Here is a 21,216-nt window from a genome sequence, read left to right on the forward strand (position 1 = left end):
ACAAAGGGTGCCGCCAAGGTCCTGACGCGTGCCCCGAGTACAGGGCCGCACGCTGGCAGCTCACCAGCGCCACCGGCAGCGTGGGCGCACGCCCTGGCCCTGGCTACAGGCGGGTCACGCTGCCCACGCTGCCGCTAAGCGGCTTCGCGCCGTCCTCAGTAAGCAGGGGCGAGGCCGGAGGCTTTCTCCCCCCGCGCATTTTGGGCACCCGCCTGTGGCTGCACAGAGCTCCTCTTTCCCTCCTGGGAAGTCTAAGCTACGCTGCTCTGTGTTGAGAGCACAAACACACACTTCCTCACGCACACCAACTAAGACAGGGGAGGGGGAGACAGGGGAGGGGGGAGACAGTCCCAGAAGGGGGAGCAAGTTCTGTGCAGCCAACCTACTCCAGGGAGCCATTGCTAACGCTGAGCGGGAGGGGAAAGCGTCAGACCTGCCCGTGCACTGAGAGGAGGCCACAGGGGCCTCGACGTGCTGAAGCGCTTCAGGACTGGCACCGGGGACGCGGGCTGTGACACGCCCCGAGTACAGGGGGTCACGCTGGCCAGGGGCCAGCAGCAGGCAGAAAGCTGCCGGGGCTGGGGAAAAAGCCCTGCCCTGCTTACAGGGTAGCTGGGCTGGGGGCCGGGAGAGCTCCGTTTCCCCCCTGCGGTGCGGAGACAGGGGCTCTCACCCTCCTTTACAGGGTCGCCCCTCTCTCCGGGCAGCCAAAGGAGCACAACGGCAAAAGGCCGAGCACAGCAAAGACCAGCCCTGCACGCAGGGAGGTCGCCCAGCGCAAAGCCGGCCGCGGCACCCTGAAGGCGCCCTGGCCTGGAAGAGCCCTTTGCCCAGAGGGCCCCTCGCGTCCCTCTTCGGCTCCACGCTGGCTCTTGCCTCGCCGTTCCACTCTTCAGCTGGAAGACGCTGCCGCTCTTGCCTCGTCGTCCCGCGGCTTCTGCCAATGGACGACGACACACTCAGGCCTGAGAAGCTCCAGACCCTGTGCCTGCAGGCAACCGCCACCCAAGAGCCCCACAGGGACGTCCCCAACCAGCCACCCCCAGATCCTTTCAAAGGCTGCCCAAAAGCCTCACGCTTCAGCACCGAGCTGCGGCTCTTACCTTGCTGCTGCACTCTTGAGCCCGAAGAGGCCGCTCCTGCGGCTCGCTCTTGCCTCGCCGTTCCACTCTTGAGCCCGAAGAGGCCGCTCCTGCGGCTCGCTCTCGCTTCGCTGTCCCACGGCTTCTGCAAAGGTCGACGAGGACGCAGTCAGGCCTGAGGAGCTCTGGCTGCCAAAGGGAACCGCCACCCTAGAGCCCCACAGCCAGATCCTCATGCCACCAGCCACGCAGCCCCCCAGCTGCCCAAAAGCCTCCAACTTCAGCTTGACTCACCGTCGCGACGTCCGGCGCAGTCCCACGCCGTGCTGGGAGCCGGGCCCTCTGGGCAAATGAAGCTGGGCACGCAAGGCAGCGGCCAAGAGGCTGCAGCCCTGCTTACAGGGGGCTCAAGCCGCTGCCTGGACTAAAAAGTGCCCGGGACTCCAGAGCACCGGCCCCCGCTTACAGGGCTGCTCTGGTCCCCAAGGCCTATGGAGGCTCCTTCTCTCCAGTTGCGGGGCGCTCCCCACTAACGGGGCGGGCGCCCCACACAGGCTGCCAGCTGAAGGGAGCACAAAGGCTCCCAGACCCGCAGCCTGCTTACAGGCCGGTCCACACCCAGGGAGCCACAGAGCTCGGCCTTCCCCCAAGGCAACAGGAACCTGACTCTAGAGTCAGGCAGTCCAGCTCACGGCCTAAAGCCGAGGGGCCGCCAGCCCAGCCCCGAGGACAGGGAGGGCACGCGCCCGGCCCCATGACTCCTGGCCCCACGCCTCTGAAAGGCCGGGGCCAGGGACACCCGCCTGGTTACAGGGGGTCCCTCCAACCGCCCGCCGAGGCCAGGGGACGCACAGAACCCCACTTACGGGGCCGCCCCCTGCTGCCCGGCACCCCCCAACAAGCACTACGGAGCACAGGCTCCGGCCTGCGCCCCACTTAGGGACAGGCCGGAGCCCGGCCGCAGCGCGGCAGCGCGGCAACGCGGCCGCCTGCAGAGCCCCGGGTGCCTCCTGTAGGAAGCAGGCCCAAAGGCGGGAGCGTGCCCTGCGGCACAGCACTTCTGCAAGCTGCCCCCTGGCAAGGGCCCGGGAGCGCTCGTTCCTGTTGCCTGGCTAAAGGAGCCTCCCCAGCCCTGCTTACAGGGACCTGGGTGGGGCTGCTCCTGGGGACAAAGGGTGCCGCCAAGGTCCTGACGCGTGCCCCGAGTACAGGGCCCGCACGCTGGCAGCTCACCAGCGCCACCGGCAGCGTGGGCGCACGCCCTGGCCCTGGCTACAGGCGGGTCACGCTGCCCACGCTGCCGCTAAGCGGCTTCGCGCCGTCCTCAGTAAGCAGGGGCGAGGCCGGAGGCTTTCTCCCCCCGCGCATTTTGGGCACCCGCCTGTGGCTGCACAGAGCTCCTCTTTCCCTCCTGGGAAGTCTAAGCTACGCTGCTCTGTGTTGAGAGCACAAACACACACTTCCTCACGCACACCGACTAAGACAGGGGAGGGGGAGACAGGGGAGGGGGGAGACAGTCCCAGAAGGGGGAGCAAGTTCTGTGCAGCCAACCTACTCCAGGGAGCCATTGCTAACGCTGAGCGGGAGGGGAAAGCGTCAGACCTGCCCGTGCACTGAGAGGAGGCCACAGGGGCCTCGACGTGCTGAAGCGCTTCAGGACTGGCACCGGGGACGCGGGCTGTGACACGCCCCGAGTACAGGGGGTCACGCTGGCCAGGGGCCAGCAGCAGGCAGAAAGCTGCCGGGGCTGGGGAAAAAGCCCTGCCCTGCTTACAGGGTAGCTGGGCTGGGGGCCGGGAGAGCTCCGTTTCCCCCCTGCGGTGCGGAGACAGGGGCTCTCACCCTCCTTTACAGGGTCGCCCCTCTCTCCGGGCAGCCAAAGGAGCACAACGGCAAAAGGCCGAGCACAGCAAAGACCAGCCCTGCACGCAGGGAGGTCGCCCAGCGCAAAGCCGGCCGCGGCACCCTGAAGGCGCCCTGGCCTGGAAGAGCCCTTTGCCCAGAGGGCCCCTCGCGTCCCTCTTCGGCTCCACGCTGGCTCTTGCCTCGCCGTTCCACTCTTCAGCTGGAAGACGCTGCCGCTCTTGCCTCGTCGTCCCGCGGCTTCTGCCAATGGACGACGACACACTCAGGCCTGAGAAGCTCCAGACCCTGTGCCTGCAGGCAACCGCCACCCAAGAGCCCCACAGGGACGTCCCCAACCAGCCACCCCCAGATCCTTTCAAAGGCTGCCCAAAAGCCTCACGCTTCAGCACCGAGCTGCGGCTCTTACCTTGCTGCTGCACTCTTGAGCCCGAAGAGGCCGCTCCTGCGGCTCGCTCTTGCCTCGCCGTTCCACTCTTGAGCCCGAAGAGGCCGCTCCTGCGGCTCGCTCTCGCTTCGCTGTCCCACGGCTTCTGCAAAGGTCGACGAGGACGCAGTCAGGCCTGAGGAGCTCTGGCTGCCAAAGGGAACCGCCACCCTAGAGCCCCACAGCCAGATCCTCATGCCACCAGCCACGCAGCCCCCCAGCTGCCCTAAAGCCTCCAACTTCAGCTTGACTCACCGTCGCGACGTCCGGCGCAGTCCCACGCCGTGCTGGGAGCCGGGCCCTCTGGGCAAATGAAGCTGGGCACGCAAGGCAGCGGCCAAGAGGCTGCAGCCCTGCTTACAGGGGGCTCAAGCCGCTGCCTGGACTAAAAAGTGCCCGGGACTCCAGAGCACCGGCCCCCGCTTACAGGGCTGCTCTGGTCCCCAAGGCCTATGGAGGCTCCTTCTCTCCAGTTGCGGGGCGCTCCCCACTAACGGGGCGGGCGCCCCACACAGGCTGCCAGCTGAAGGGAGCACAAAGGCTCCCAGACCCGCAGCCTGCTTACAGGCCGGTCCACACCCAGGGAGCCACAGAGCTCGGCCTTCCCCCAAGGCAACAGGAACCTGACTCTAGAGTCAGGCAGTCCAGCTCACGGCCTAAAGCCGAGGGGCCGCCAGCCCAGCCCCGAGGACAGGGAGGGCACGCGCCCGGCCCCATGACTCCTGGCCCCACGCCTCTGAAAGGCCGGGGCCAGGGACACCCGCCTGGTTACAGGGGGTCCCTCCAACCGCCCGCCGAGGCCAGGGGACGCACAGAACCCCACTTACGGGGCCGCCCCCTGCTGCCCGGCACCCCCCAACAAGCACTACGGAGCACAGGCTCCGGCCTGCGCCCCACTTAGGGACAGGCCGGAGCCCGGCCGCAGCGCGGCAGCGCGGCAACGCGGCCGCCTGCAGAGCCCCGGGTGCCTCCTGTAGGAAGCAGGCCCAAAGGCGGGAGCGTGCCCTGCGGCACAGCACTTCTGCAAGCTGCCCCCTGGCAAGGGCCCGGGAGCGCTCGTTCCTGTTGCCTGGCTAAAGGAGCCTCCCCAGCCCTGCTTACAGGGACCTGGGTGGGGCTGCTCCTGGGGACAAAGGGTGCCGCCAAGGTCCTGACGCGTGCCCCGAGTACAGGGCCCGCACGCTGGCAGCTCACCAGCGCCACCGGCAGCGTGGGCGCACGCCCTGGCCCTGGCTACAGGCGGGTCACGCTGCCCACGCTGCCGCTAAGCGGCTTCGCGCCGTCCTCAGTAAGCAGGGGCGAGGCCGGAGGCTTTCTCCCCCCGCGCATTTTGGGCACCCGCCTGTGGCTGCACAGAGCTCCTCTTTCCCTCCTGGGAAGTCTAAGCTACGCTGCTCTGTGTTGAGAGCACAAACACACACTTCCTCACGCACACCGACTAAGACAGGGGAGGGGGAGACAGGGGAGGGGGGAGACAGTCCCAGAAGGGGGAGCAAGTTCTGTGCAGCCAACCTACTCCAGGGAGCCATTGCTAACGCTGAGCGGGAGGGGAAAGCGTCAGACCTGCCCGTGCACTGAGAGGAGGCCACAGGGGCCTCGACGTGCTGAAGCGCTTCAGGACTGGCACCGGGGACGCGGGCTGTGACACGCCCCGAGTACAGGGGGTCACGCTGGCCAGGGGCCAGCAGCAGGCAGAAAGCTGCCGGGGCTGGGGAAAAAGCCCTGCCCTGCTTACAGGGTAGCTGGGCTGGGGGCCGGGAGAGCTCCGTTTCCCCCCTGCGGTGCGGAGACAGGGGCTCTCACCCTCCTTTACAGGGTCGCCCCTCTCTCCGGGCAGCCAAAGGAGCACAACGGCAAAAGGCCGAGCACAGCAAAGACCAGCCCTGCACGCAGGGAGGTCGCCCAGCGCAAAGCCGGCCGCGGCACCCTGAAGGCGCCCTGGCCTGGAAGAGCCCTTTGCCCAGAGGGCCCCTCGCGTCCCTCTTCGGCTCCACGCTGGCTCTTGCCTCGCCGTTCCACTCTTCAGCTGGAAGACGCTGCCGCTCTTGCCTCGTCGTCCCGCGGCTTCTGCCAATGGACGACGACACACTCAGGCCTGAGAAGCTCCAGACCCTGTGCCTGCAGGCAACCGCCACCCAAGAGCCCCACAGGGACGTCCCCAACCAGCCACCCCCAGATCCTTTCAAAGGCTGCCCAAAAGCCTCACGCTTCAGCACCGAGCTGCGGCTCTTACCTTGCTGCTGCACTCTTGAGCCCGAAGAGGCCGCTCCTGCGGCTCGCTCTTGCCTCGCCGTTCCACTCTTGAGCCCGAAGAGGCCGCTCCTGCGGCTCGCTCTCGCTTCGCTGTCCCACGGCTTCTGCAAAGGTCGACGAGGACGCAGTCAGGCCTGAGGAGCTCTGGCTGCCAAAGGGAACCGCCACCCTAGAGCCCCACAGCCAGATCCTCATGCCACCAGCCACGCAGCCCCCCAGCTGCCCTAAAGCCTCCAACTTCAGCTTGACTCACCGTCGCGACGTCCGGCGCAGTCCCACGCCGTGCTGGGAGCCGGGCCCTCTGGGCAAATGAAGCTGGGCACGCAAGGCAGCGGCCAAGAGGCTGCAGCCCTGCTTACAGGGGGCTCAAGCCGCTGCCTGGACTAAAAAGTGCCCGGGACTCCAGAGCACCGGCCCCCGCTTACAGGGCTGCTCTGGTCCCCAAGGCCTATGGAGGCTCCTTCTCTCCAGTTGCGGGGCGCTCCCCACTAACGGGGCGGGCGCCCCACACAGGCTGCCAGCTGAAGGGAGCACAAAGGCTCCCAGACCCGCAGCCTGCTTACAGGCCGGTCCACACCCAGGGAGCCACAGAGCTCGGCCTTCCCCCAAGGCAACAGGAACCTGACTCTAGAGTCAGGCAGTCCAGCTCACGGCCTAAAGCCGAGGGGCCGCCAGCCCAGCCCCGAGGACAGGGAGGGCACGCGCCCGGCCCCATGACTCCTGGCCCCACGCCTCTGAAAGGCCGGGGCCAGGGACACCCGCCTGGTTACAGGGGGTCCCTCCAACCGCCCGCCGAGGCCAGGGGACGCACAGAACCCCACTTACGGGGCCGCCCCCTGCTGCCCGGCACCCCCCAACAAGCACTACGGAGCACAGGCTCCGGCCTGCGCCCCACATAGGGACAGGCCGGAGCCCGGCCGCAGCGCGGCAGCGCGGCAACGCGGCCGCCTGCAGAGCCCCGGGTGCCTCCTGTAGGAAGCAGGCCCAAAGGCGGGAGCGTGCCCTGCGGCACAGCACTTCTGCAAGCTGCCCCCTGGCAAGGGCCCGGGAGCGCTCGTTCCTGTTGCCTGGCTAAAGGAGCCTCCCCAGCCCTGCTTACAGGGACCTGGGTGGGGCTGCTCCTGGGGACAAAGGGTGCCGCCAAGGTCCTGACGCGTGCCCCGAGTACAGGGCCCGCACGCTGGCAGCTCACCAGCGCCACCGGCAGCGTGGGCGCACGCCCTGGCCCTGGCTACAGGCGGGTCACGCTGCCCACGCTGCCGCTAAGCGGCTTCGCGCCGTCCTCAGTAAGCAGGGGCGAGGCCGGAGGCTTTCTCCCCCCGCGCATTTTGGGCACCCGCCTGTGGCTGCACAGAGCTCCTCTTTCCCTCCTGGGAAGTCTAAGCTACGCTGCTCTGTGTTGAGAGCACAAACACACACTTCCTCACGCACACCAACTAAGACAGGGGAGGGGGAGACAGGGGAGGGGGGAGACAGTCCCAGAAGGGGGAGCAAGTTCTGTGCAGCCAACCTACTCCAGGGAGCCATTGCTAACGCTGAGCGGGAGGGGAAAGCGTCAGACCTGCCCGTGCACTGAGAGGAGGCCACAGGGGCCTCGACGTGCTGAAGCGCTTCAGGACTGGCACCGGGGACGCGGGCTGTGACACGCCCCGAGTACAGGGGGTCACGCTGGCCAGGGGCCAGCAGCAGGCAGAAAGCTGCCGGGGCTGGGGAAAAAGCCCTGCCCTGCTTACAGGGTAGCTGGGCTGGGGGCCGGGAGAGCTCCGTTTCCCCCCTGCGGTGCGGAGACAGGGGCTCTCACCCTCCTTTACAGGGTCGCCCCTCTCTCCGGGCAGCCAAAGGAGCACAACGGCAAAAGGCCGAGCACAGCAAAGACCAGCCCTGCACGCAGGGAGGTCGCCCAGCGCAAAGCCGGCCGCGGCACCCTGAAGGCGCCCTGGCCTGGAAGAGCCCTTTGCCCAGAGGGCCCCTCGCGTCCCTCTTCGGCTCCACGCTGGCTCTTGCCTCGCCGTTCCACTCTTCAGCTGGAAGACGCTGCCGCTCTTGCCTCGTCGTCCCGCGGCTTCTGCCAATGGACGACGACACACTCAGGCCTGAGAAGCTCCAGACCCTGTGCCTGCAGGCAACCGCCACCCAAGAGCCCCACAGGGACGTCCCCAACCAGCCACCCCCAGATCCTTTCAAAGGCTGCCCAAAAGCCTCACGCTTCAGCACCGAGCTGCGGCTCTTACCTTGCTGCTGCACTCTTGAGCCCGAAGAGGCCGCTCCTGCGGCTCGCTCTTGCCTCGCCGTTCCACTCTTGAGCCCGAAGAGGCCGCTCCTGCGGCTCGCTCTCGCTTCGCTGTCCCACGGCTTCTGCAAAGGTCGACGAGGACGCAGTCAGGCCTGAGGAGCTCTGGCTGCCAAAGGGAACCGCCACCCTAGAGCCCCACAGCCAGATCCTCATGCCACCAGCCACGCAGCCCCCCAGCTGCCCTAAAGCCTCCAACTTCAGCTTGACTCACCGTCGCGACGTCCGGCGCAGTCCCACGCCGTGCTGGGAGCCGGGCCCTCTGGGCAAATGAAGCTGGGCACGCAAGGCAGCGGCCAAGAGGCTGCAGCCCTGCTTACAGGGGGCTCAAGCCGCTGCCTGGACTAAAAAGTGCCCGGGACTCCAGAGCACCGGCCCCCGCTTACAGGGCTGCTCTGGTCCCCAAGGCCTATGGAGGCTCCTTCTCTCCAGTTGCGGGGCGCTCCCCACTAACGGGGCGGGCGCCCCACACAGGCTGCCAGCTGAAGGGAGCACAAAGGCTCCCAGACCCGCAGCCTGCTTACAGGCCGGTCCACACCCAGGGAGCCACAGAGCTCGGCCTTCCCCCAAGGCAACAGGAACCTGACTCTAGAGTCAGGCAGTCCAGCTCACGGCCTAAAGCCGAGGGGCCGCCAGCCCAGCCCCGAGGACAGGGAGGGCACGCGCCCGGCCCCATGACTCCTGGCCCCACGCCTCTGAAAGGCCGGGGCCAGGGACACCCGCCTGGTTACAGGGGGTCCCTCCAACCGCCCGCCGAGGCCAGGGGACGCACAGAACCCCACTTACGGGGCCGCCCCCTGCTGCCCGGCACCCCCCAACAAGCACTACGGAGCACAGGCTCCGGCCTGCGCCCCACATAGGGACAGGCCGGAGCCCGGCCGCAGCGCGGCAGCGCGGCAACGCGGCCGCCTGCAGAGCCCCGGGTGCCTCCTGTAGGAAGCAGGCCCAAAGGCGGGAGCGTGCCCTGCGGCACAGCACTTCTGCAAGCTGCCCCCTGGCAAGGGCCCGGGAGCGCTCGTTCCTGTTGCCTGGCTAAAGGAGCCTCCCCAGCCCTGCTTACAGGGACCTGGGTGGGGCTGCTCCTGGGGACAAAGGGTGCCGCCAAGGTCCTGACGCGTGCCCCGAGTACAGGGCCCGCACGCTGGCAGCTCACCAGCGCCACCGGCAGCGTGGGCGCACGCCCTGGCCCTGGCTACAGGCGGGTCACGCTGCCCACGCTGCCGCTAAGCGGCTTCGCGCCGTCCTCAGTAAGCAGGGGCGAGGCCGGAGGCTTTCTCCCCCCGCGCATTTTGGGCACCCGCCTGTGGCTGCACAGAGCTCCTCTTTCCCTCCTGGGAAGTCTAAGCTACGCTGCTCTGTGTTGAGAGCACAAACACACACTTCCTCACGCACACCAACTAAGACAGGGGAGGGGGAGACAGGGGAGGGGGGAGACAGTCCCAGAAGGGGGAGCAAGTTCTGTGCAGCCAACCTACTCCAGGGAGCCATTGCTAACGCTGAGCGGGAGGGGAAAGCGTCAGACCTGCCCGTGCACTGAGAGGAGGCCACAGGGGCCTCGACGTGCTGAAGCGCTTCAGGACTGGCACCGGGGACGCGGGCTGTGACACGCCCCGAGTACAGGGGGTCACGCTGGCCAGGGGCCAGCAGCAGGCAGAAAGCTGCCGGGGCTGGGGAAAAAGCCCTGCCCTGCTTACAGGGTAGCTGGGCTGGGGGCCGGGAGAGCTCCGTTTCCCCCCTGCGGTGCGGAGACAGGGGCTCTCACCCTCCTTTACAGGGTCGCCCCTCTCTCCGGGCAGCCAAAGGAGCACAACGGCAAAAGGCCGAGCACAGCAAAGACCAGCCCTGCACGCAGGGAGGTCGCCCAGCGCAAAGCCGGCCGCGGCACCCTGAAGGCGCCCTGGCCTGGAAGAGCCCTTTGCCCAGAGGGCCCCTCGCGTCCCTCTTCGGCTCCACGCTGGCTCTTGCCTCGCCGTTCCACTCTTCAGCTGGAAGACGCTGCCGCTCTTGCCTCGTCGTCCCGCGGCTTCTGCCAATGGACGACGACACACTCAGGCCTGAGAAGCTCCAGACCCTGTGCCTGCAGGCAACCGCCACCCAAGAGCCCCACAGGGACGTCCCCAACCAGCCACCCCCAGATCCTTTCAAAGGCTGCCCAAAAGCCTCACGCTTCAGCACCGAGCTGCGGCTCTTACCTTGCTGCTGCACTCTTGAGCCCGAAGAGGCCGCTCCTGCGGCTCGCTCTTGCCTCGCCGTTCCACTCTTGAGCCCGAAGAGGCCGCTCCTGCGGCTCGCTCTCGCTTCGCTGTCCCACGGCTTCTGCAAAGGTCGACGAGGACGCAGTCAGGCCTGAGGAGCTCTGGCTGCCAAAGGGAACCGCCACCCTAGAGCCCCACAGCCAGATCCTCATGCCACCAGCCACGCAGCCCCCCAGCTGCCCTAAAGCCTCCAACTTCAGCTTGACTCACCGTCGCGACGTCCGGCGCAGTCCCACGCCGTGCTGGGAGCCGGGCCCTCTGGGCAAATGAAGCTGGGCACGCAAGGCAGCGGCCAAGAGGCTGCAGCCCTGCTTACAGGGGGCTCAAGCCGCTGCCTGGACTAAAAAGTGCCCGGGACTCCAGAGCACCGGCCCCCGCTTACAGGGCTGCTCTGGTCCCCAAGGCCTATGGAGGCTCCTTCTCTCCAGTTGCGGGGCGCTCCCCACTAACGGGGCGGGCGCCCCACACAGGCTGCCAGCTGAAGGGAGCACAAAGGCTCCCAGACCCGCAGCCTGCTTACAGGCCGGTCCACACCCAGGGAGCCACAGAGCTCGGCCTTCCCCCAAGGCAACAGGAACCTGACTCTAGAGTCAGGCAGTCCAGCTCACGGCCTAAAGCCGAGGGGCCGCCAGCCCAGCCCCGAGGACAGGGAGGGCACGCGCCCGGCCCCATGACTCCTGGCCCCACGCCTCTGAAAGGCCGGGGCCAGGGACACCCGCCTGGTTACAGGGGGTCCCTCCAACCGCCCGCCGAGGCCAGGGGACGCACAGAACCCCACTTACGGGGCCGCCCCCTGCTGCCCGGCACCCCCCAACAAGCACTACGGAGCACAGGCTCCGGCCTGCGCCCCACTTAGGGACAGGCCGGAGCCCGGCCGCAGCGCGGCAGCGCGGCAACGCGGCCGCCTGCAGAGCCCCGGGTGCCTCCTGTAGGAAGCAGGCCCAAAGGCGGGAGCGTGCCCTGCGGCACAGCACTTCTGCAAGCTGCCCCCTGGCAAGGGCCCGGGAGCGCTCGTTCCTGTTGCCTGGCTAAAGGAGCCTCCCCAGCCCTGCTTACAGGGACCTGGGTGGGGCTGCTCCTGGGGACAAAGGGTGCCGCCAAGGTCCTGACGCGTGCCCCGAGTACAGGGCCCGCACGCTGGCAGCTCACCAGCGCCACCGGCAGCGTGGGCGCACGCCCTGGCCCTGGCTACAGGCGGGTCACGCTGCCCACGCTGCCGCTAAGCGGCTTCGCGCCGTCCTCAGTAAGCAGGGGCGAGGCCGGAGGCTTTCTCCCCCCGCGCATTTTGGGCACCCGCCTGTGGCTGCACAGAGCTCCTCTTTCCCTCCTGGGAAGTCTAAGCTACGCTGCTCTGTGTTGAGAGCACAAACACACACTTCCTCACGCACACCAACTAAGACAGGGGAGGGGGAGACAGGGGAGGGGGGAGACAGTCCCAGAAGGGGGAGCAAGTTCTGTGCAGCCAACCTACTCCAGGGAGCCATTGCTAACGCTGAGCGGGAGGGGAAAGCGTCAGACCTGCCCGTGCACTGAGAGGAGGCCACAGGGGCCTCGACGTGCTGAAGCGCTTCAGGACTGGCACCGGGGACGCGGGCTGTGACACGCCCCGAGTACAGGGGGTCACGCTGGCCAGGGGCCAGCAGCAGGCAGAAAGCTGCCGGGGCTGGGGAAAAAGCCCTGCCCTGCTTACAGGGTAGCTGGGCTGGGGGCCGGGAGAGCTCCGTTTCCCCCCTGCGGTGCGGAGACAGGGGCTCTCACCCTCCTTTACAGGGTCGCCCCTCTCTCCGGGCAGCCAAAGGAGCACAACGGCAAAAGGCCGAGCACAGCAAAGACCAGCCCTGCACGCAGGGAGGTCGCCCAGCGCAAAGCCGGCCGCGGCACCCTGAAGGCGCCCTGGCCTGGAAGAGCCCTTTGCCCAGAGGGCCCCTCGCGTCCCTCTTCGGCTCCACGCTGGCTCTTGCCTCGCCGTTCCACTCTTCAGCTGGAAGACGCTGCCGCTCTTGCCTCGTCGTCCCGCGGCTTCTGCCAATGGACGACGACACACTCAGGCCTGAGAAGCTCCAGACCCTGTGCCTGCAGGCAACCGCCACCCAAGAGCCCCACAGGGACGTCCCCAACCAGCCACCCCCAGATCCTTTCAAAGGCTGCCCAAAAGCCTCACGCTTCAGCACCGAGCTGCGGCTCTTACCTTGCTGCTGCACTCTTGAGCCCGAAGAGGCCGCTCCTGCGGCTCGCTCTTGCCTCGCCGTTCCACTCTTGAGCCCGAAGAGGCCGCTCCTGCGGCTCGCTCTCGCTTCGCTGTCCCACGGCTTCTGCAAAGGTCGACGAGGACGCAGTCAGGCCTGAGGAGCTCTGGCTGCCAAAGGGAACCGCCACCCTAGAGCCCCACAGCCAGATCCTCATGCCACCAGCCACGCAGCCCCCCAGCTGCCCTAAAGCCTCCAACTTCAGCTTGACTCACCGTCGCGACGTCCGGCGCAGTCCCACGCCGTGCTGGGAGCCGGGCCCTCTGGGCAAATGAAGCTGGGCACGCAAGGCAGCGGCCAAGAGGCTGCAGCCCTGCTTACAGGGGGCTCAAGCCGCTGCCTGGACTAAAAAGTGCCCGGGACTCCAGAGCACCGGCCCCCGCTTACAGGGCTGCTCTGGTCCCCAAGGCCTATGGAGGCTCCTTCTCTCCAGTTGCGGGGCGCTCCCCACTAACGGGGCGGGCGCCCCACACAGGCTGCCAGCTGAAGGGAGCACAAAGGCTCCCAGACCCGCAGCCTGCTTATAGGCCGGTCCACACCCAGGGAGCCACAGAGCTCGGCCTTCCCCCAAGGCAACAGGAACCTGACTCTAGAGTCAGGCAGTCCAGCTCACGGCCTAAAGCCGAGGGGCCGCCAGCCCAGCCCCGAGGACAGGGAGGGCACGCGCCCGGCCCCATGACTCCTGGCCCCACGCCTCTGAAAGGCCGGGGCCAGGGACACCCGCCTGGTTACAGGGGGTCCCTCCAACCGCCCGCCGAGGCCAGGGGACGCACAGAACCCCACTTACGGGGCCGCCCCCTGCTGCCCGGCACCCCCCAACAAGCACTACGGAGCACAGGCTCCGGCCTGCGCCCCACTTAGGGACAGGCCGGAGCCCGGCCGCAGCGCGGCAGCGCGGCAACGCAGCCGCCTGCAGAGCCCCGGGTGCCTCCTGTAGGAAGCAGGCCCAAAGGCGGGAGCGTGCCCTGCGGCACAGCACTTCTGCAAGCTGCCCCCTGGCAAGGGCCCGGGAGCGCTCGTTCCTGTTGCCTGGCTAAAGGAGCCTCCCCAGCCCTGCTTACAGGGACCTGGGTGGGGCTGCTCCTGGGGACAAAGGGTGCCGCCAAGGTCCTGACGCGTGCCCCGAGTACAGGGCCCGCACGCTGGCAGCTCACCAGCGCCACCGGCAGCGTGGGCGCACGCCCTGGCCCTGGCTACAGGCGGGTCACGCTGCCCACGCTGCCGCTAAGCGGCTTCGCGCCGTCCTCAGTAAGCAGGGGCGAGGCCGGAGGCTTTCTCCCCCCGCGCATTTTGGGCACCCGCCTGTGGCTGCACAGAGCTCCTCTTTCCCTCCTGGGAAGTCTAAGCTACGCTGCTCTGTGTTGAGAGCACAAACACACACTTCCTCACGCACACCAACTAAGACAGGGGAGGGGGAGACAGGGGAGGGGGGAGACAGTCCCAGAAGGGGGAGCAAGTTCTGTGCAGCCAACCTACTCCAGGGAGCCATTGCTAACGCTGAGCGGGAGGGGAAAGCGTCAGACCTGCCCGTGCACTGAGAGGAGGCCACAGGGGCCTCGACGTGCTGAAGCGCTTCAGGACTGGCACCGGGGACGCGGGCTGTGACACGCCCCGAGTACAGGGGGTCACGCTGGCCAGGGGCCAGCAGCAGGCAGAAAGCTGCCGGGGCTGGGGAAAAAGCCCTGCCCTGCTTACAGGGTAGCTGGGCTGGGGGCCGGGAGAGCTCCGTTTCCCCCCTGCGGTGCGGAGACAGGGGCTCTCACCCTCCTTTACAGGGTCGCCCCTCTCTCCGGGCAGCCAAAGGAGCACAACGGCAAAAGGCCGAGCACAGCAAAGACCAGCCCTGCACGCAGGGAGGTCGCCCAGCGCAAAGCCGGCCGCGGCACCCTGAAGGCGCCCTGGCCTGGAAGAGCCCTTTGCCCAGAGGGCCCCTCGCGTCCCTCTTCGGCTCCACGCTGGCTCTTGCCTCGCCGTTCCACTCTTCAGCTGGAAGACGCTGCCGCTCTTGCCTCGTCGTCCCGCGGCTTCTGCCAATGGACGACGACACACTCAGGCCTGAGAAGCTCCAGACCCTGTGCCTGCAGGCAACCGCCACCCAAGAGCCCCACAGGGACGTCCCCAACCAGCCACCCCCAGATCCTTTCAAAGGCTGCCCAAAAGCCTCACGCTTCAGCACCGAGCTGCGGCTCTTACCTTGCTGCTGCACTCTTGAGCCCGAAGAGGCCGCTCCTGCGGCTCGCTCTTGCCTCGCCGTTCCACTCTTGAGCCCGAAGAGGCCGCTCCCGCGGCTCGCTCTCGCTTCGCTGTCCCACGGCTTCTGCAAAGGTCGACGAGGACGCAGTCAGGCCTGAGGAGCTCCGGCTGCCAAAGGGAACCGCCACCCTAGAGCCCCACAGCCAGATCCTCATGCCACCAGCCACGCAGCCCCCCAGCTGCCCAAAAGCCTCCAACTTCAGCTTGACTCACCGTCGCGACGTCCGGCGCAGTCCCACGCCGTGCTGGGAGCCGGGCCCTCTGGGCAAATGAAGCTGGGCACGCAAGGCAGCGGCCAAGAGGCTGCAGCCCTGCTTACAGGGGGCTCAAGCCGCTGCCTGGACTAAAAAGTGCCCGGGACTCCAGAGCACCGGCCCCCGCTTACAGGGCTGCTCTGGTCCCCAAGGCCTATGGAGGCTCCTTCTCTCCAGTTGCGGGGCGCTCCCCACTAACGGGGCGGGCGCCCCACACAGGCTGCCAGCTGAAGGGAGCACAAAGGCTCCCAGACCCGCAGCCTGCTTACAGGCCGGTCCACACCCAGGGAGCCACAGAGCTCGGCCTTCCCCCAAGGCAACAGGAACCTGACTCTAGAGTCAGGCAGTCCAGCTCACGGCCTAAAGCCGAGGGGCCGCCAGCCCAGCCCCGAGGACAGGGAGGGCACGCGCCCGGCCCCATGACTCCTGGCCCCACGCCTCTGAAAGGCCGGGGCCAGGGACACCCACCTGGTTACAGGGGGTCCCTCCAACCGCCCGCCGAGGCCAGGGGACGCACAGAACCCCACTTACGGGGCCGCCCCCTGCTGCCCGGCACCCCCCAACAAGCACTACGGAGCACAGGCTCCGGCCTGCGCCCCACTTAGGGACAGGCCGGAGCCCGGCCGCAGCGCGGCAACGCGGCCGCCTGCAGAGCCCCGGGTGCCTCCTGTAGGAAGCAGGCCCAAAGGCGGGAGCGTGCCCTGCGGCACAGCACTTCTGCAAGCTGCCCCCTGGCAAGGGCCCGGGAGCGCTCGTTCCTGTTGCCTGGCTAAAGGAGCCTCCCCAGCCCTGCTTACAGGGACCTGGGTGGGGCTGCTCCTGGGGACAAAGGGTGCCGCCAAGGTCCTGACGCATGCCCCGAGTACAGGGCCCGCACGCTGGCAGCTCACCAGCGCCACCGGCAGCGTGGGCGCACGCCCTGGCCCTGGCTACAGGCGGGTCACGCTGCCCACGCTGCCGCTAAGCGGCTTCGCGCCGTCCTCAGTAAGCAGGGGCGAGGCCGGAGGCTTTCTCCCCCCGCGCATTTTGGGCACCCGCCTGTGGCTGCACAGAGCTCCTCTTTCCCTCCTGGGAAGTCTAAGCTACGCTGCTCTGTGTTAAGAGCACAAACACACACTTCCTCACGCACACCGACTAAGACAGGGGAGGGGGAGACAGGGGAGGGGGGAGACAGTCCCAGAAGGGGGAGCAAGTTCTGTGCAGCCAACCTACTCCAGGGAGCCATTGCTAACGCTGAGCGGGAGGGGAAAGCGTCAGACCTGCCCGTGCACTGAGAGGAGGCCACAGGGGCCTCGACGTGCTGAAGCGCTTCAGGACTGGCACCGGGGACGCGGGCTGTGACACGCCCCGAGTACAGGGGGTCACGCTGGCCAGGGGCCAGCAGCAGGCAGAAAGCTGCCGGGGCTGGGGAAAAAGCCCTGCCCTGCTTACAGGGTAGCTGGGCTGGGGGCCGGGAGAGCTCCGTTTCCCCCCTGCGGTGCGGAGACAGGGGCTCTCACCCTCCTTTACAGGGTCGCCCCTCTCTCCGGGCAGCCAAAGGAGCACAACGGCAAAAGGCCGAGCACAGCAAAGACCAGCCCTGCACGCAGGGAGGTCGCCCAGCGCAAAGCCGGCCGCGGCACCCTGAAGGCGCCCTGGCCTGGAAGAGCCCTTTGCCCAGAGGGCCCCTCGCGTCCCTCTTCGGCTCCACGCTGGCTCTTGCCTCGCCGTTCCACTCTTCAGCTGGAAGACGCTGCCGCTCTTGCCTCGTCGTCCCGCGGCTTCTGCCAATGGACGACGACACACTCAGGCCTGAGAAGCTCCAGACCCTGTGCCTGCAGGCAACCGCCACCCAAGAGCCCCACAGGGACGTCCCCAACCAGCCACCCCCAGATCCTTTCAAAGGCTGCCCAAAAGCCTCACGCTTCAGCACCGAGCTGCGGCTCTTACCTTGCTGCTGCACTCTTGAGCCCGAAGAGGCCGCTCCTGCGGCTCGCTCTTGCCTCGCCGTTCCACTCTTGAGCCCGAAGAGGCCGCTCCTGCGGCTCGCTCTCGCTTCGCTGTCCCACGGCTTCTGCAAAGGTCGACGAGGACGCAGTCAGGCCTGAGGAGCTCCGGCTGCCAAAGGGAACCGCCACCCTAGAGCCCCACAGCCAGATCCTCATGCCACCAGCCACGCAGCCCCCCAGCTGCCCAAAAGCCTCCAACTTCAGCTTGACTCACCGTCGCGACGTCCGGCGCAGTCCCACGCCGTGCTGGGAGCCGGGCCCTCTGGGCAAATGAAGCTGGGCACGCAAGGCAGCGGCCAAGAGGCTGCAGCCCTGCTTACAGGGGGCTCAAGCCGCTGCCTGGACTAAAAAGTGCCCGGGACTCCAGAGCACCGGCCCCCGCTTACAGGGCTGCTCTGGTCCCCAAGGCCTATGGAGGCTCCTTCTCTCCAGTTGCGGGGCGCTCCCCACTAACGGGGCGGGCGCCCCACACAGGCTGCCAGCTGAAAGGAGCACAAAGGCTCCCAGACCCGCAGCCTGCTTACAGGCCGGTCCACACCCAGGGAGCCACAGAGCTCGGCCTTCCCCCAAGGCAACAGGAACCTGACTCTAGAGTCAGGCAGTCCAGCTCACGGCCTAAAGCCGAGGGGCCGCCAGCCCTGCCCCGAGGACAGGGAGGGCACGCGCCCGGCCCCATGACTCCTGGCCCCACGCCTCTGAAAGGCCGGGGCCAGGGACACCCACCTGGTTACAGGGGGTCCCTCCAACCGCCCGCCGAGGCCAGGGGACGCACAGAACCCCACTTACGGGGCCGCCCCCTGCTGCCCGGCACCCCCCAACAAGCACTACGGAGCACAGGCTCCGGCCTGCGCCCCACTTAGGGACAGGCCGGAGCCCGGCCGCAGCGCGGCAACGCGGCCGCCTGCAGAGCCCCGGGTGCCTCCTGTAGGAAGCAGGCCCAAAGGCGGGAGCGTGCCCTGCGGCACAGCACTTCTGCAAGCTGCCCCCTGGCAAGGGCCCGGGAGCGCTCGTTCCTGTTGCCTGGCTAAAGGAGCCTCCCCAGCCCTGCTTACAGGGACCTGGGTGGGGCTGCTCCTGGGGACAAAGGGTGCCGCCAAGGTCCTGACGCATGCCCCGAGTACAGGGCCGCACGCTGGCAGCTCACCAGCGCCACCGGCAGCGTGGGCGCACGCCCTGGCCCTGGCTACAGGCGGGTCACGCTGCCCACGCTGCCGCTAAGCGGCTTCGCGCCGTCCTCAGTAAGCAGGGGCGAGGCCGGAGGCTTTCTCCCCCCGCGCATTTTGGGCACCCGCCTGTGGCTGCACAGAGCTCCTCTTTCCCTCCTGGGAAGTCTAAGCTACGCTGCTCTGTGTTGAGAGCACAAACACACACTTCCTCACGCACACCGACTAAGACAGGGGAGGGGGAGACAGGGGAGGGGGGAGACAGTCCCAGAAGGGGGAGCAAGTTCTGTGCAGCCAACCTACTCCAGGGAGCCATTGCTAACGCTGAGCGGGAGGGGAAAGCGTCAGACCTGCCCGTGCACTGAGAGGAGGCCACAGGGGCCTCGACGTGCTGAAGCGCTTCAGGACTGGCACCGGGGACGCGGGCTGTGACACGCCCCGAGTACAGGGGGTCACGCTGGCCAGGGGCCAGCAGCAGGCAGAAAGCTGCCGGGGCTGGGGAAAAAGCCCTGCCCTGCTTACAGGGTAGCTGGGCTGGGGGCCGGGAGAGCTCCGTTTCCCCCCTGCGGTGCGGAGACAGGGGCTCTCACCCTCCTTTACAGGGTCGCCCCTCTCTCCGGGCAGCCAAAGGAGCACAACGGCAAAAGGCCGAGCACAGCAAAGACCAGCCCTGCACGCAGGGAGGTCGCCCAGCGCAAAGCCGGCCGCGGCACCCTGAAGGCGCCCTGGCCTGGAAGAGCCCTTTGCCCAGAGGGCCCCTCGCGTCCCTCTTCGGCTCCACGCTGGCTCTTGCCTCGCCGTTCCACTCTTCAGCTGGAAGACGCTGCCGCTCTTGCCTCGTCGTCCCGCGGCTTCTGCCAATGGACGACGACACACTCAGGCCTGAGAAGCTCCAGACCCTGTGCCTGCAGGCAACCGCCACCCAAGAGCCCCACAGGGACGTCCCCAACCAGCCACCCCCAGATCCTTTCAAAGGCTGCCCAAAAGCCTCACGCTTCAGCACCGAGCGGCGGCTCTTACCTTGCTGCTGCACTCTTGAGCCCGAAGAGGCCGCTCCTGCGGCTCGCTCTTGCCTCGCCGTTCCACTCTTGAGCCCGAAGAGGCCGCTCCTGCGGCTCGCTCTCGCTTCGCTGTCCCACGGCTTCTGCAAAGGTCGACGAGGACGCAGTCAGGCCTGAGGAGCTCCGGCTGCCAAAGGGAACCGCCACCCTAGAGCCCCACAGCCAGATCCTCATGCCACCAGCCACGCAGCCCCCCAGCTGCCCAAAAGCCTCCAACTTCAGCTTGACTCACCGTCGCGACGTCCGGCGCAGTCCCACGCCGTGCTGGGAGCCGGGCCCTCTGGGCAAATGAAGCTGGGCACGCAAGGCAGCGGCCAAGAGGCTGCAGCCCTGCTTACAGGGGGCTCAAGCCGCTGCCTGGACTAAAAAGTGCCCGGGACTCCAGAGCACCGGCCCCCGCTTACAGGGCTGCTCTGGTCCCCAAGGCCTATGGAGGCTCCTTCTCTCCAGTTGCGGGGCGCTCCCCACTAACGGGGCGGGCGCCCCACACAGGCTGCCAGCTGAAAGGAGCACAAAGGCTCCCAGACCCGCAGCCTGCTTACAGGCCGGTCCACACCCAGGGAGCCACAGAGCTCGGCCTTCCCCCAAGGCAACAGGAACCTGACTCTAGAGTCAGGCAGTCCAGCTCACGGCCTAAAGCCGAGGGGCCGCCAGCCCTGCCCCGAGGACAGGGAGGGCACGCGCCCGGCCCCATGACTCCTGGCCCCACGCCTCTGAAAGGCCGGGGCCAGGGACACCCACCTGGTTACAGGGGGTCCCTCCAACCGCCCGCCGAGGCCAGGGGACGCACAGAACCCCACTTACGGGGCCGCCCCCTGCTGCCCGGCACCCCCCAACAAGCACTACGGAGCACAGGCTCCGGCCTGCGCCCCACTTAGGGACAGGCCGGAGCCCGGCCGCAGCGCGGCAACGCGGCCGCCTGCAGAGCCCCGGGTGCCTCCTGTAGGAAGCAGGCCCAAAGGCGGGAGCGTGCCCTGCGGCACAGCACTTCTGCAAGCTGCCCCCTGGCAAGGGCCCGGGAGCGCTCGTTCCTGTTGCCTGGCTAAAGGAGCCTCCCCAGCCCTGCTTACAGGGACCTGGGTGGGGCTGCTCCTGGGGACAAAGGGTGCCGCCAAGGTCCTGACGCATGCCCCGAGTACAGGGCCGCACGCTGGCAGCTCACCAGCGCCACCGGCAGCGTGGGCGCACGCCCTGGCCCTGGCTACAGGCGGGTCACGCTGCCCACGCTGCCGCTAAGCGGCTTCGCGCCGTCCTCAGTAAGCAGGGGCGAGGCCGGAGGCTTTCTCCCCCCGCGCATTTTGGGCACCCGCCTGTGGCTGCACAGAGCTCCTCTTTCCCTCCTGGGAAGTCTAAGCTACGCTGCTCTGTGTTAAGAGCACAAACACACACTTCCTCACGCACACCGACTAAGACAGGGGAGGGGGAGACAGGGGAGGGGGGAGACAGTCCCAGAAGGGGGAGCAAGTTCTGTGCAGCCAACCTACTCCAGGGAGCCATTGCTAACGCTGAGCGGGAGGGGAAAGCGTCAGACCTGCCCGTGCACTGAGAGGAGGCCACAGGGGCCTCGACGTGCTGAAGCGCTTCAGGACTGGCACCGGGGACGCGGGCTGTGACACGCCCCGAGTACAGGGGGTCACGCTGGCCAGGGGCCAGCAGCAGGCAGAAAGCTGCCGGGGCTGGGGAAAAAGCCCTGCCCTGCTTACAGGGTAGCTGGGCTGGGGGCCGGGAGAGCTCCGTTTCCCCCCTGCGGTGCGGAGACAGGGGCTCTCACCCTCCTTTACAGGGTCGCCCCTCTCTCCGGGCAGCCAAAGGAGCACAACGGCAAAAGGCCGAGCACAGCAAAGACCAGCCCTGCACGCAGGGAGGTCGCCCAGCGCAAAGCCGGCCGCGGCACCCTGAAGGCGCCCTGGCCTGGAAGAGCCCTTTGCCCAGAGGGCCCCTCGCGTCCCTCTTCGGCTCCACGCTGGCTCTTGCCTCGCCGTTCCACTCTTCAGCTGGAAGACGCTGCCGCTCTTGCCTCGTCGTCCCGCGGCTTCTGCCAATGGACGACGACACACTCAGGCCTGAGAAGCTCCAGACCC

Source organism: Molothrus aeneus, chromosome 5 (assembly GCF_037042795.1).
Source record: "Molothrus aeneus isolate 106 chromosome 5, BPBGC_Maene_1.0, whole genome shotgun sequence".
Taxonomy (NCBI): Eukaryota; Metazoa; Chordata; class Aves; order Passeriformes; family Icteridae; genus Molothrus; species Molothrus aeneus.